Consider the following 15,961-nt stretch of genomic DNA (forward strand, 5'->3'; position numbering starts at 1 on the left):
TATGGACAATGGGATTAGACGGAGTGTGAGCTGTGACCCGAGAGCGCAACCCCGACAGCATGGCGTGCTGACCTGTATCAGAGCATCTGACAGTGAGGGAGGGATCAATATTTCCTTTCTGTTTGCGGAGGGTCTACACTAAGCAACAGGAGACATGAGCAGCCTGAGATGCTGAGAGGCAGACGTGCCTGAGGGTCCCCGTGGCGGGTCGTCGCCCAGCGAGGCCATCGACAGAAAGGGGAACGGGAATGGCTGCAAGAAGGAGCAGCCCAGACAGCTGCCTGTGAGTTTCTTTTGAAACCAAGACTATATTTATGTTACCTCTGTCTCCCGAACCAGAGGACGGCCGCGCGGCCTGGCCCAAGATGCAGGGAGACACAACTGAGATGCGGCTTCCTCTGACCGACCACAGTGCCCTGGAGTTCCCGCAAGGGATGGGGGCCCAGGAGAAAGCCAGGGTCCCTGCTCCTCCCCTGCGGCAGGCTGCAATGGCTGCACTCCCGCCTGCCCCTGGGTCACCACATTGCCGGGCCCCTCCCCCGTGGACACCCTTCCTCCCCCTCAGGCCAGGGAGGTACCAACTGCCCGTCAAATGGGTTACCAACCCTTCTCGCAGCCAACAGATTGGAGGAGAAACAACGCACCAAGAATGGAAAAGGACTCAAGTCCTCAGAGAAACACCAGCATCACCAGCCTCAGAAACCCTGCTCGAGTCTTCCAACAGCTGTGGTTTTCCAAAACAGGCTCGCCGCCCTGCAGGGATGGCTCAGCGGTTGAGCATCGATCTACGAACCAGGAGGTCACGGTTCAATTCCCGGTCAGGACACAGGCTCGGGTTGTGGGCTCGATCCCCAGCGGGGGGGCGTGCAGGAGGCAGCTGATCCATGATTCTCTGTCATCATGGATGTTCCTATCTCTCTGTCCCTCTCCCTGCCTCTCTGAGATCAATACAAACATTAAAAGGCGGGTAGCCTGTGGGGTCTTGAAGAAAGCACAAGATCACAGGATCTCGACACAAACTCTTTTTTCAAATCTTAATTTCCAGAGCCTTTACGCCAACGAATCCCACCCACATACAATTCCACTTCCAAGCAAAGCTGAGTGTCCTTCAAAGCAAAGTTCTTGTCGCATCTGTGCTGGCTCGCTGTGCCGCATCAGGACGCGTAGACTGAGCTCAGAGCCCTGCCACAGAGAGCATTTGCTGGCTGCAGGGCGCTGCCCAGCAGGACGGGAGTGGAAAGTTCTAGTCCAAGCTTCTCCCACCCAAGTGTGGGCTCTCAGTGGACAGACAGACAGAGGTCTAATCAAGGTCATGGTCACCATTCCACTTGCACAAAGACGCGGGTAGATTGGTCCATCTTTAGGTCTTGGCAGCTGTTGTCAGTATAGACGTATATTTTTTAAGCCTCACCTGAGGATGTGTTTTTTTAATTGCTTTGAGAGAGAAAGGGGGAGGGGGAGAGAGAGATGCGGGCCACTGAACACTGCACTACGGCGTTGGGTGGGGGGGGTGTCACAGAGAATGGCATCGGCACAGACGCGCTCGCCTAACAACACGTGGAGACAATGGCACGTCCCGGGCATCAGAGGCACTCTGCCTAAATTCTCTTTGATCTATTGGCACATCTTTTATGATCTACTAAAAAATTAAATTTTTCATTCGTCTATTGTATTCAACAAGAGCAAGTTGCCAGCCCCGATTATTGATGATGTCAGATTCTGTATTAGTGAAACAGATGCATAAAGATCGCATTTCTGATGACAAAAGGAGGACCATTTGTTTCAATCACAGGGGACAATCTTATTAAACGCTGCCAAGTAACTGCCACGCCGGCCGGTCGCCGGGCGCAGCTGCGGGACAAATGGAATCCGGGGGCTGTCGATCTTCCGGCCGCGTCACTGCCCCTGAATAATGAACTTAGGGGGAGATAGGTCTGCCCTGAGGTGGACACTTTAGCTTCTTAATTCCAGAGTCTTCACGTCCAGCATTTCCATGATCCTCTCATGCAGCCAGCTCTTTGGCAAATGCTGGTAAGGGTGGGGAAATGGTCTTACCTGCCTACCAACCTCCCACACGCACAGTGACCGCCTTCGCCTTTCAGGGAAGTGAGTCAGAAAAATGAACGCAAAGCCTTAAACAGGTTGATACATTTGCACACAATCATCCTACTTCTCGGTCCGGGGAAATAACCTGGATGGCGGAAGGGGCATCGCATGCAGCCATGTCCGTGGCTCGGCTGCCATGAACCAGGGAGCCGAGCAGCTTTCTGAGGGGCCTGAGGGCCTGAGGTCTGTGCCAGGCCTGGGAAGAGACCCTGACGGCACGCGCTTCTAGGCCACGCCACCTGCACCGTCCAGTGCGTGAGGTTCTCGGAGTGAAGACAGAAAGATAACGACGCCAGAACGCTGGCAATGGTGGTTTGGATGTTGAGACTCCGTGTCTCTGTGGATTTCCGACTTTGTTCTTTGCTATATTTTCAAAGTTTTCTCAAGGATCATGTTTTACTTATAAATGCAAATAGGTCTGGTGTGGCTCAGTGGTTGAGCATCAGCCCATGCACCAGGAGGTCACTGGTTTGGAGACGTGTAAAACTTTAGACAATAAAAAAATATATATAAATAAATAAAATAAAATAAAATAAGAGGTCACTGGTTTGGAGACATGTGTAAAACTTTAAACAATAAAATAAGTTATAAAAATAAAATAAAATTTTAAAAAAGAGGTCACTGGTTCGATTCCTGGTCGGGGCACATGCCCGGGTTGCGGGCTCCATCCCCAGTGGGGGACGTGCAGGGGGCAGCTGATCGATGTTGATGTTTCTCTCTGATGTTTCTATCTCTCACCCTCTCCCTTCCTCTCTCTCTAAAATCAATAACAACATACTTTAAATAAATAATAAATAAATGCAAATAGAGCTCTTGAAACCTTTCTGAACAGTTCCTCCCGGAAGGTCTCTGAGCTCGGAGGACCAGGCAGCGTGAAGGGCGATGGCAAGAGCACAAAACGGAGAAAAGAGGGAAATTCTTCTCACACAGAAACGTAGGAGGGTCCCAGGCTTGCTCAGGGGCGTGGAGGGTCCACACAGAACGCGGTCAAGGCCAAGGTGCTTCCCCGTTCCAGAACAGGTCCCGCTCCTACCCACCTGGCCTTGGCGTAGGAGAGATGGTTTGGGGGGGAGAGAGGTGGAGCAGAAAGAGGGGCTTGTGTCCCAGTTCTGCTTGGAATCCCAGAAGAACAGCACTCTGTGGGACGCCCAAAGGCAGCATGAGGGGCCCCCTTAAAGCAGGAGGAACAGCGTGGGGTCTGGAGGCTCTGACAGCTGCCGCCCCAGATCGCCACAGCCTGTATAGCAAGACACAGAAAGATCCGGAAGCTCCCATGAGCCTCAGTGGTGAACAGCCGGACAGAATGACACCGCTTAGAGTTGGGACAAAGAGGGTCCAAGCAACGACACTGTGGCCAAACCGTGGCATGAGTGGCAGAGGCCGGCAGACACTGAGGCCGACGGGTTCGCCATGTTGGCTTCAGTCTATCCTTTGAGCCTCGGATGCAGAGTTGACTCAGTCGCCCCCGGTCAGCGGTGCAGCATCGTTTAGTGGCCCACCGTCCCCATCAGTCTGTGAAGACCGCTGGCTGCCTGATGATCGCCTCGCATTCCCATTCCGATCACCGTCTCTCTCGCCCCGCCGTGTTCGACTCGCATTCCTGAGTTTGGAAGTTTCCTTGAGAAATTATATCGTTCTGATCGATACGACCGGTCTTGTGCTAAAGACGACGTCCTGGTCTCGCCTCCCCACTCTGCACTCGTAAAGTCTGCTCATCCTGGTGCGCGGGGGCCGAGTCTGGCCCCCTTGGGTGGCTTACACATTCCTCACGTAACAAGCACCTCGACGTACTCGACACCTGCACAGACGCTGCTGACATGGCAACGCACGCGCTTTCCATGTCCACGTTCAGAGCCGGTGAGAACCGCTCTGGTGCCCCAGGAGTGAGGGCCGCCCTGGTTAGGAGGACACTGCCACGCATGCCACCCATGCCCGTGGCTTTTAAAAATGGCTCCGTCTGCAACAGCCGGGGAACCCAGAGGGCATTGTGCTCAGTGAAATAAGCCCGTCGGGGAAGGACACGTGCCATGTGGCCTCACTTACATGTGGAATCTAAAGAACAAAACAAACAAACTCACCGATACAGAGAACAGACCGCTGGGTGCCAGAGGGGAGGGAGGCTGGGGGCCGGGGGACAAAGGTGAAGGGACTGAGAAGCCACGTTGGCAGTTACAAAACAGCCCCGGTGGTGAAGGGCAGCTATGGAAGGGAGGCAACGGGATGTAATCAATAGATTGTGACAGCTACGCGCGGGGCCAGGTGGGCATCACTTTGTGAAGCCTGTGACCGTCTGACCACATGCCACACCTGAGACAAGACAAAGCGACACTGAATGTCAACTGTGACTGAGACAAAATTTAAACCATAAATAAATAAATAGATAAATAAATAAGAATGGCTCCATAAGTCTTTCCTTCTATCCAAGTTGCAATTTCCCTGCAAACATACACACACACACGCACACACACACACACACACGCACACACATACACACACATGCACACGCACACACGCGCGCGCGCACACACACACACACGCACACGCATACGCACATCACGCCCACGACAGAGCAGAGCTGCACTGCCCAGATCCCTCTCCAGGAAGGACCCACGGCCCAGCCACAGGGAGTGCAGGCAGCAGTAGCCGCCCATGGCCAGCTCCCGCAGGCTCTGCCTCCCTCTCAGGGTACAAGGTCTCCAGCCTCCGGGAGTTCATTATCGGGCCAAGGCCACGTAGAGATAAAGACCTTGCACACAGGGCTCCCCTTTCCCAGAGCAGCTGGCACCGGGGGAGCAGAGACCAGCTACTCCAGCTGGTGCCAGCAGCCCTGAGGGCAGTGTCCACGCCAGGGCCCCTGGCGAAGGTGGCCGAACCTGGGCCCTGCCTGCAGCCCAGCTCAGCGTCTCCTGCCCACACCGCATCTGCCCCCTCCTGGCTCAGCTGCGGACCCCTCACTATGTCCTGAGCAAACCAGGACTTACAATTAGCACTTTGTACTGCCCAGCGAGTCCGAGTGACCCAGAGCTGCACACACCTTCGCCCAGGTTCTGCCTGTGAACGGCCTGAGAGCACTCCAAAGTCTGCAGGACTCACCGTGTCTGTACAAGAGGCATCGGTGCTGTGGGGAGAGCACTGGACTGGGAGTCCAAAGAGCTGAATTCTGGGCACTGGCTATGTGACCTACTACCCCTATGAGCTTCGATCTCCTCGTACAAATGGGTTTCTAGATCGTTCCTCACATCCCTCCCCTTTTAACAGCCTGTGTTTCAAATATATGATCCTATTCGTAGACTCCGTATTAACAGAATATCTGAGAAATGCCTTTGAACCCAGCAAGTAATTTCCCTGAAATTACTACCAAGTGAGACATTTTATTGGTCAATCTGACTAGACTTTAAAAATATACCCATTAATCAGTAAACAGCCGAAATGGTTTCAAAATCTCAGAAAAGATGACGCCTTGAATTCTTCTGGTCATTAGACTTTCGTGGCATTGGCAGGCCAGGGAGGGATGCATGGCGGCTCCAAGTCTTGTCGTCCAGCCCAAATACACGGCAACCTTAAGGTGGGAGCGGGGCCGGGGGAGAGGGGGAGTCAAGGTTGGGGGTGGGGGGTGGGGGGTGGGCCCTCCCTCCCGCCTGCACAGGAGGAAGCTCACTTGCTTCTTACAGGGCGAGCGGAACAGCCTCCTGCACCCGCCAATCATGTGCCAGACCCACCTGGGCAAATCCCACACCTGACGCAGACTTTCCACCTCCGGCTGAGGAAAGGCAGGGGCCCCGTCTTCCTTCTCCCCAGCAGCTTGTAGGGAGAAAGAATAAATGTGCTTTCTCTCCCTTGGAAGGCTCCCAGCTGTGGGACATGGTGGCTGCCACACTTGGACACATGATTGGCCACTTCTGTGTACACACATATGATTGCTTTTCTACAAAAAGGGAAATCGTAACTCTAACCATATAACAATACTGACCGTATTTAACCAAGCAATTGACCAGTTGTTGGGAATCCGGTTCATTCCAGTTGTTCATAAACAGCCTAAGGTGATGAGACCCAAGGCCCAACACAGACACAATCACAAGGCACATGCCTTCAACAGGAAGGAGCGAGCGTTTTATCACCGTCCTCATGTTTCACAAAATCCAGGTCTACAGCCAGAGTGAGGACATCGGAGGCTGCCACAGAGGCCCTGCCCCGGCACTGGCCACCAATGCTCAGCGGGCCCGCCGGCTCCTCCCCGCACTGTCCTTCGGTGTCCACAGCGTCCACGCACCGCACGCCGGTCCCCTGCCACCTGCCCTCTCCGGGCCTGGGAGAGCCCTCCCGGACCGCTGTCCCCTCCTGGTCCCAGGCCCCTGCGCACCCAGGAGCCTTCACTGCCTCTCTCTTCATGGCTTTTCCAGGGCAAGTGCGTCTTCCATGGACCACCCACCTGACGATGCTCCTGACAAAGCCCACAGACTTACAGGCACAAAATTCGCAGTTTCCAATTGTATGCTCTGCGTCTTGCATTTTAAAATTTTAAATGCATTTCTTCCCCCTGATTCCACACACACACCAATCTTTCCCATGTCACCGTAACACACCCGTTCGTTTGGGTGTGAAAGCTCACAGCCATCTCCGACTCTCCTCTATCCCGGTACCTATGCAGCACCAACTCCCGCCAATTCTGTGCCCTCAAAAGGGCCAAGTCTTCATGAACTGAGACTGGGTTCACCGTGAATAAGAGGAGCGGGGGGCTGAGCAGGAGCATTCACGGGAGCCACGAGGGGAAGAAAGAACCCCAAGTTCAGAAGAGCTGCCTTGGACGTCAGCAGGGGAGAGAGACCAGAACCCATCTGTCCTCTCTGTCCCCACCTCCTGCTCCCACCCCCTGTGGCATCCACTCTGAGACTTGACCAACCCCAGAGTGGACCCTACGTTATGTTTTATAGGCAAACAAAAGTTTGGGAAAATCAGCTGACTACGAGCCTGTCCCAGAGGCTCCTGCGTCTTAGAGTTGACCCACCACCAGAGAACTGGCTGTAGTTTTGACTTAGTTGTAATGAGGCATGAATTTCTTCACTACCAATTTCTCCTGGTTAATGCCATTTGCCTGTAATTCTAGAATCATCCCTTTCCTGTGTCTCTACAACAGCCCTCGTGCGTCAGCATCTCTCCTCCAGAGAATGGCTGGGCTTCTTCGCTTCGAGTCGCCCTCTAATCCATTCAGCACCCTCTGGACTCCTCCCAATACCCCCCTCAGTCATCTGTCCCTCCACTGACGGCTTCAATGGTCAACTACAAAACATCGTTTGTATACAACTTACAGTGCTAGTATGTCTGCTCTAACAAATTCTTACTCAGAATCCATTTACAGTAATACAAAAAAATAAATAAAAATACTGGCAATAAACTAAGTGTCCACCAACAAGGGAATGTTACATGGATTCTGTACACCCAAGCTTTGCTACATTAGCCGGTCCTTTGAAAGAATGAGGCGTGGCCTACAACGATATCACCATATACGTGCCTTATTATTATGTTTTATAGGCAAGCAAAGATTTAGGAAGAACACACACCAGAAAGCTAACCTATAGCTGCCACTGGGGAGCAAGATTAGGGGAGAAAGAGCGTTTTTATTCTCACTTCATCATTTTATAAGCTTCCGTGTTATTGAAATATGTCACCACCAGCAGATATTAGTTTCAAATCCCTAGAACCAATATAGGGTTTACAAATGCCTGTGTCATCAGAGAGCTGCATTTAGAAATGATGCTCATTATATGTTGATTTGGGTATATTCACACATGCACATGTATAAAACTAAAATTTAACAACATCACTGAAGGCAGAGTCTGCATCTGATGCATCTTTGTGTTTTCCCAGAGTGCTTTGCATACCGCCTGGCATATATTATGAAATATATAAATATATTTGCTACCAATTTTTCCCAGCTAATGGAAAGTGATGGCACATGGACTGTGATTCTAGAATCATTCCTCTGTTGCTCTAACAGGCCCTATAGAGGACTGTAGTGCTGCACATGCAAACATTTATGCAACCGAATGGTCTGCACGTTGTTCTTTAGCTGGCAAACCTGTGTCGCACACAGTGGTGAGAACTCCAGCCCACCCCGGCTCCCAACGGACAAGACCCTGCCATCCACCAGGGAGCGCTGGCACTGGCTGGCAGGCGCTGGGCATTGTGGGGACTCAGCACGGAATCAGGGAAGCAGGAACCCCCTTTCTGTGGGGCTGGCCTTGGGGGGCTCCCCACACACACACTGAGGTAGAGACCTCAGAATCTCTGGGGGGTAAGGAAGCAAATTCCAAACCCAACTGGGCTGGAAAGGGAGCGTTGACGTCATACAAGGGTGTCTCCAGGACCCTGCCCAGGCGGGAGAAACAGTAGCCGGCATTTAACTGAAGAGTAAGATCCTACGGAGGCCAACGGGGCGGCCCTAGGGGGGGACAAAGAACAGCAAGCTCAGCCTCTGCCCGTGAAGGGCCCCCCCCCCCCCCAGGTAGCTGAGAGACGGAACGTCTGGAAACAGAATCGAACGTGTCTAATCTCTTTTACAACCATGTTCTTCGTTCAACCCGTGTCATCGGGGGAAACGGCTGAAAACAGTGACAAACACAACATCAATAAGCATAATAATAATTGATTTTCCAGAGATGATAAATTTGAAATTAGTGGCCATTTCCCCCCAGAGCCTTGGTTGATTAATTTAATGTTTATCTTGGTCTCTCGAAGCGATCCTCGTCCTGTGGATGGGCTCTGTGGTCGGGGCCTGGCGGTCACGGCACATTGCACAGTCCTGCAGCCGCCCAGCGGGTCCCGGGTGCGGGCATGGCTGCCGCCGGCCCCCAAGTTCAGACACCAACGCGACTCAGCTCCCAGGGCTGGGCTGAGGGCTTTCATTCGGGGGGTGTGTCTGTGCTGCTCACAGTTTCTAGCTCAGGCTTCAACAAGCAGACTGAGAGTTTCTACCCGTCTTCCCCCAAGAGCAGCCAGTGTTCACTGAGTTAACTCAGAAATTTCAAAACCGAGCAAAGATGAGATTCAAGCCATAGTCTTCCTTCCTCCCTCTGTCTTCCTTCCTTCCTTCTTGCTTCCTTTCTTCCTTTTTGCTAAAGTCTGAATGTTATATCCCCCCAAAATCTGTATGTTTCAATCCTCCCCGCGATGTGATCATGTTCGGAGGTGGGGCCTTTGGGAAATGCCTAGGTCGTGAGGATGGAGCCCCCATGAACGGGATCAGTGCCCTCCTCAAACAGATCTCCACAGAGCTCCCTCGCCCTCCCCCACGTGCGGGCACCGGGAGAAGACAGCTGTGCAGAAGGCGGGTTCCCCAGACACCGAGTCTGCAGGGCCGCGGTTTGGGGCGTCCCAGCCCCCAGGACTGTGGGAAAAGTTCGTTGTTTACGAGCCACCACGTACACAGAGCATCTTTGTCATGAAAGCTGGAATGCACCAAGACCCCTTCCTTCTTCCGTCACTTCTTCCCTCCTCTTCCCATCCTTTCACTCCCTCCCCACTCTCCCTCCCTCCTTCCCTCTGCAGCCCCACAGCAACTTCTAAAAACCATCTTTAAATCAGCATCTCAGTGCTGGCGTTTATGTCTATGCTGGGAGACACGGGAGTGAATGTTATCATTTGCTTCCTTACGGATGAGGAAGGTGAGACACAGCGCGGTTGGGCAACTGTTCCAAGACCCTCTGGTGAATGAACAAGCGCCCGGGGAAGTGGGCCGACCCGTCAGGGTTGGGGTGGGGCCGTTCTCTGTGCGTGGCAAGCCTCGCAGCCTGTCTTCCCTTGTCCCCTGCAAATCTACCACCGACAGTGGCCCCACTCTCCCCAAGCACACTTGACCGCACTCTCATCTTTCTTCCTGCGCATTCCACAGTCCAAACTGTACACGGGGTGGGGGGGGGGGGGGAGTATGATACCTTCTGTGAAGACGGTCTGGCCTCCCAAGGTGAGCGCTCATAATTAGTATTTCCCAGCGCAGTTACCCACCATCGCCGGGACTTAACCAAGGCTTTACCTAAGGGATGAGTTGGGGCTTTGTTTGGTTTGTTTTTGACTTGTTGAAACAAGGCCACCAAACACTTTGGTTGCCTCCAAAAAAAAAAAATTGAGAGAGAGTGAGGTCGGGGGTGGGGGGGGGGGGACTTTTTTTCATGAAAATAAACTTCCCTTTCACATTTGGAACAGAATGACTGTCCTTAACCAAGGGCCATGGCGAGACAGCAGCACTGAAGGTCACCTTGAGGCCAAGCTTCGTCAGTAAAGGACTCTGTTAGCCCGGCCGGCGTGGCTCAGTGGTTGAGCATCAACCTATGAACCAGGAAGTTGCGGTTCGATTCCCGGTCAGGGCACAGGCCCAGGTTGCGGGCTCCATCCCCAGTGTGGGGCGTGCAGGAGGCAGCCAGTCAATGATTCTCTCATCACTGATGTTTCTACCTCTCTCTCCCTCTTCCTTCCTCTCTGAAGTCAATAAACATATATTTTCTCTCCATAAAGGACTCTGTTACGAAGAACCATTCTGCATGGGGGCAGGAGGCCCATCATTAAGGTACGTCTTCCCAGAATGCAGCAGAAGCGGGGAGAGAATCTCTCCTTTCCTTTCCTAAGCTCTGCCTTCCGGAGTCTTGGAGGCAGCGTGATGCCAGGAATCGGAGGAAGTCCTGCAAATCGGGGAGGACAGGTCGGGGGAATCTGGTTAGAGAGACGGGCACAGCCTGTGCGGCTGAGTCACGGTCCCCAGTGCAGCTTCATTTATAACCCGCTCTTTAACTTGGTTTCCCTCTGCAGACGTTTGCTGCAGCATCTTACTTTCCAGAATTCGGGGCCCTATCATCATTACTCGTCTGTGGAGACAACGAGATTACGGGCCTTTAATTCCTCTTCTCAGAAAGTCGACGTTGTAACAGGCCGCCCTTTGCTGACCTGCCTCCACCTCCCACGCCCGGGTGGGGCTGCCATGTTTTCACGTTTTCCTCCAGGGCCGTGGCGCTGTCAGCGCAGCCAACCAAGGCAGGGTCTTCAACACCAGGCCTCAGTCACAGACAGGAAGGGACAGGAGTGACCTTCGGCCCTGGCCGGTGTGGCTCAGTGGATAGAGCAGCAGCCTGCAGACTGAAGGGTCCCGGGTTCAATTCTGGTCAAGGGCACGTGCCTCAGTTGCAGGCTCCTCCCCGACCCAGGCCCTGGCCGGAGCTGGTGCAGGAGGCAGCCAATCAGTGTGTTTCTCTCACGTCGATGTTTCTCTCTGTCCTGCCCTCTGTCTCTATGGGAAACTATCCTCAGGTGAGAATTAACAACAAAAGAAGGAGTGACCTTCCCCCCTTACCCCCCCCCCACCCCCAGGGTTTGTGATGAGGACCCTCCACCTGCCTAGGAGGGAGCACAGGTTCCTGGGGGGGGATTCCTTGGCTGCCATCACAAAACCACAGCCTCGCCTCGTGGTCCTGGAGGCCAGACGCCCAAAGGCACGTTTATCGGCAGGTGGGCTCCTTCCAAGGGGCCGTGAGGGGAAGGCCTGCGCAGCGTTTCTCCTTGCGGCTGGCGGTCTTCTCCCTGGGCCTTCACCTCTAGGTGTCTTCCCTCTCTGCTTGTCTGTCTACACGTTCCGAGTTCCCCTTTCATGAGGACTCCAGCCCTATTGGGCCAGGGCTCACCCTACTGACGACACTGTAACTTGATTTCCTCTGCAAAGACCCTACCTCCGAACAAGGCCACTCTGAGTCCTGGGGGTTAGGGCTTCAACATACGGATTTGGGGAAACTCAGTTCAACCCATAACATGGCTTCAGTCAGTTGTCCCAGGTTCTACACAGAGATGGGTTTGGGATAAAAGGTGACTGACATGGCACCAGACTTCCTGCCTGTCTCCGGGGCACCACACCAGTGCCCGCCCTGGCCCCGCCCTGGACCACAGATGGTCTGCAGTGTTGCCAGCAGAAGTCCCCTCACTTGGTCAGAAGCTGTGCCCAGGCTGGCACCTTCAGGAGTGTCAGGGACAAGCCTGTGGGGACAGACTTCAGAACAGGCTCCCATAACAGGCTGTGGTCATAGGAACCTGTGGGCACCAAAGGCCCACCTACAGACCTTAATTCCTGGACGCAAATCCTTTATCTTCCCTTTTTAAAGTTGAACTCAGATTCCATCTATTCACTCACTCACTCATTCATTCATTGGACAAAGAATGAACAGCATCTGCCATGAACAGGCCCCGTGCTCAACTCTGAAAGCCTAAATGTGAGGACCCATCTCAGGGAGCATGTGAGTGCAGTGTGGAAGTCAGAGACAGGAAGAAATCCTGTGATGGAGGGATCAGTGATGGAGGGCTCTCTGGGCACAAAGGTGGGTCGTTCTTGTTGGGCTGGGGAAGGACCAAGAAGACCGCTGGACTTACCAGGAGACTCAACCCTTTCCTTGGCCAGGTTCTGAGATGATAGGTGTGGCATGACGGAAGCCACAGGGAAAAGAAGTGAGTAGAAGAGAGTGGTCAACAGAGAGAGATATTAGCAGAATGGCAATGAGGATCCAGATTGAACTCGCCCCCCTTTTTTGCCAGCAGGAAACCAAGGATGCGACACCAGGAGATGAAGGAGAGTTGCCACCATGAAGGGTCATGATCCCTTTCACAGTTCCCAGGCCTGAGTCCCCAGGAGGACAGAGCCGACAGCATAACGGCAAATGAACATGGTAACGATTCCCCTAGTCCTCTCCCCTCAGTCAGGTAAAAGGGGCAGGAGACGCCCAAATATACCTAGAAGCATTGCACACAGAATCTGTTTACACTGATCGCTGAGGAACCAAAGCATTCTCATGGCCCGTCTGTTACAATGGGAGCAGAAGGAAACCAGGACTAATGGCATCCTCACCCACATCCAGCTCAGAGGGCATCCACCATTTCTACAGACCCACCTGGCAACTGCTGGCCTTGTTCCGAAATGTACAAATGGAACAGTCATGCTGGCAGTCAACACAACTTACATTGAGTCCTTGGCCGATGGGTAAGAACTATCCTACTGGGAAAAGCCAAGTAGAAACTTCTGACACTGCCCCTCCCATCCCACCCAGATATGATACCAAATCAAAGACAATATCACTCCCAGGGGAGGGTGGCAGAATGTGGTACCACCATCAAGTATTAAAAGGATGCAGGGATGGTGGTCCCTGTCACATCTCATTTTAATGCATCGATCTGGCCCTGGTAGAAACCTGATGGATCCAACAGACCACTCAAACCCAACTAAATATCGGCCCCAATTGTCACTAAATTTAACACCTGCGCCAGATGTGGTATCTTTGCTGGGGGGATTAAATATCTCAAGGACGTGCTAGGCAGTCATTGACCTGGTGAAAGCCTTCCTCTCTAACTCCATCAGAAAACAAGATCGGAAACTGCTTGCATTCAAACTGAAAGAACAAAAATATTCCTTTTCAGATTTGCTCCAGGACTAGGTTAACCTTTCATGGAGAGATCTGGGCATCAGGGCTCTCTGCCGACCATCACACGGGCAGCCTGTGGTCAGGCCAGATGCACAAGAAGTAGCTGGGCGGCCTTGGGAAGACACCTGTGCTCCAGGGGGTGAGAGGTCAACTCTATGAAGACTCAGGGACTCACTGCGTCAGTAAAAGTTTAGGGTTCCAATGGTCAGGGGTGTGTAGGACATCCCATTTAAAAACAAAAACAAAACAAAACGATTGCATCTTTTATCTCCCATCACAAGGAAGGAAGCCCAAAGGTGACTTCGGGGACTGGCTTGTGAGGGTCCCCACTACGATCACTGTGATCACGGCTGTGAGCAGCAGAGGCAATTACCAGCAATGCTGGGTGTTCCTCAGACACAGATACTGGTTGAGACTCTCAAAGGGATGTCAGTAACCAAAAAGAACAGAAACCAAAAATGTGATCACATTGCTAGGCCAGTGTATCCGTTAGCTATGGCTGCATAACAAACCACACCAAGGCTTAGTGGCTTAAAACAACCACCATTTTTCAGGTCCTGATTCTTTGGGTCAACAGCTAGGGCTGGCTCAGTGGGATGGTGGCTTTGATGTTGCCTGTGCTCGCTCATGCCTGGGTGTGAAGCTGGTCACTCAGCCAGGACTGGCTGGTTCGGGATGGATGGCCTGTGTTCATGTGGTCACTCATCCTCCAGTGGGCTGCCTGGGCTTAGTCACCGGGTCCCAAGAAAGAATAGCCTCAACTGAGACCTCCTGAGCTGCTCTTGAGCTGGGCTCAGAAGTGGCACAGCGTCACCTCTGTGGCCTTCTATTGGCTAAAGCAAGTCCCAGGGCAGCCCCGATACCGAGGTGGGGAAACAGACTCTGACTCCTCCCTGGATGGGAGAGTTGCAAAGTCACATTATAGTAAGAAGCATGGGTTCAGGGAAAGGAGAGGATGGTGGCCGTTTTTCCTTTTCTTTTCTTTTTAATATGTTTTTATTGATTTTAGAGAGAAAGGGAAGAGAAAGTAGGAGAGATAGAAACATCGATGAGAGAGAAACATCATAGATCAGCTGCTTCCTGCACTTCCCCTGCTGGGGACTGAGCCTGCAACCCGGGCATTGGCCTCTTGGTCCATAGGTCAATGCTCAACCACTGAGCCACGCCGGCCAGGTGGCCTGTGACCATTTTTGCCACCTACCGGTCTGCTGATTCTGTGCGAATTAACATTTGATGGGGCTCCCAGAGAAGAGTAGAGAGTGAGGGAAGTAGGAGCCTGCTCAGACCTCCAGGCTGGTCATTTCAAGTAAAGAATCAGAAATCCACGTCCCTCTGGTAGAAGCCCAGCAGAGCCCAGAGGCCTGGCCGCAGCTTCGTTTCCTTCCGGACCCTCGCCCTCTGGGACGCCCTCTGGTGCCCCTGTCCTCGTTCAGAGTCGATCTAGAAACAACCCCCTGGCTTCTGCCTTCAGATCAGAGGGAGCTTCTAAACACACCGAAAGCACAGCAGGAACAAAGCCCCACCATTCACCGGCGTCCGGCTGTGCGACTGTCCCACACCCTCGGCTTCAGAAGAGAAGGCGAACAGGAGGTGGTCCCCCACAGGAACGGCACGGAAATGCTGCTACGTCTGCACTCGCCAAGGAGCCCAGACACAGAAAGGGGGGCGGGGAGGGGGGTCCCAAAATACTGAGTCGGGGAGCCACACGTAGCCTGAGCTCTTGGGAACTGGTCTTCACAGTGTGGGCGGGTGGGAAGGGGTATGGAGTGAGGCAAAGGGAGGGAGATAAGAACTGGGACCTGCCCTAGCCGGTTTGGCTCAGTGGATAGAGCGTGGGCCTCTGGACCCAAGGGTCCCGGGTTCAATTCTGGTCAAGGGCACATGCCCGGGTTGTGGGCCTGGTCCCCAGTGGGGGAGTGTGCAGGAGGCAGCCGATCAATGATTCTCTCATCATTGATGTTTCTATCTCCTCTTCCTTTCCCTTCCTCTCTGAAATCGATAAAAATATGTTAAAAAAAAAAAAAAAAGAACTGGGACCTGCCGTCCTCCACCCGGGGTTTCACCAGCAGAATAACCGCCTGTTCTCCTTTGAGAAGTGGCAGGTGATGAAGCAAAACACAAGTACCTAAACCCCAAACCCTATTCCTACTTTTACTTGCAAAATTACTTTCTGGCCTCTTTTATTTTATTTTTACTGCTTTCAGAGAAGAAGGGAAAGGGAGAGGGAGAGATAGAAACATCGACAATGAGAGAGAATCATTGATTGGCTGCCTCACTGCACACCCCCTACCAGGGACCAAACCCACAACCCGGGCATGTGCCCTGACTGGGAATCGAACCCTGACCTCCTGGTTCATAAGTCGACTCTCAACCACTGAGTCCCGCCGGCCGGGCTCTGCACTCTTACGTTC

The sequence above is a fragment of the Myotis lucifugus genome, unplaced genomic scaffold (assembly GCF_000147115.1).
Source record: "Myotis lucifugus unplaced genomic scaffold, Myoluc2.0 scaffold_552, whole genome shotgun sequence".
NCBI lineage: Eukaryota > Metazoa > Chordata > Mammalia > Chiroptera > Vespertilionidae > Myotis > Myotis lucifugus.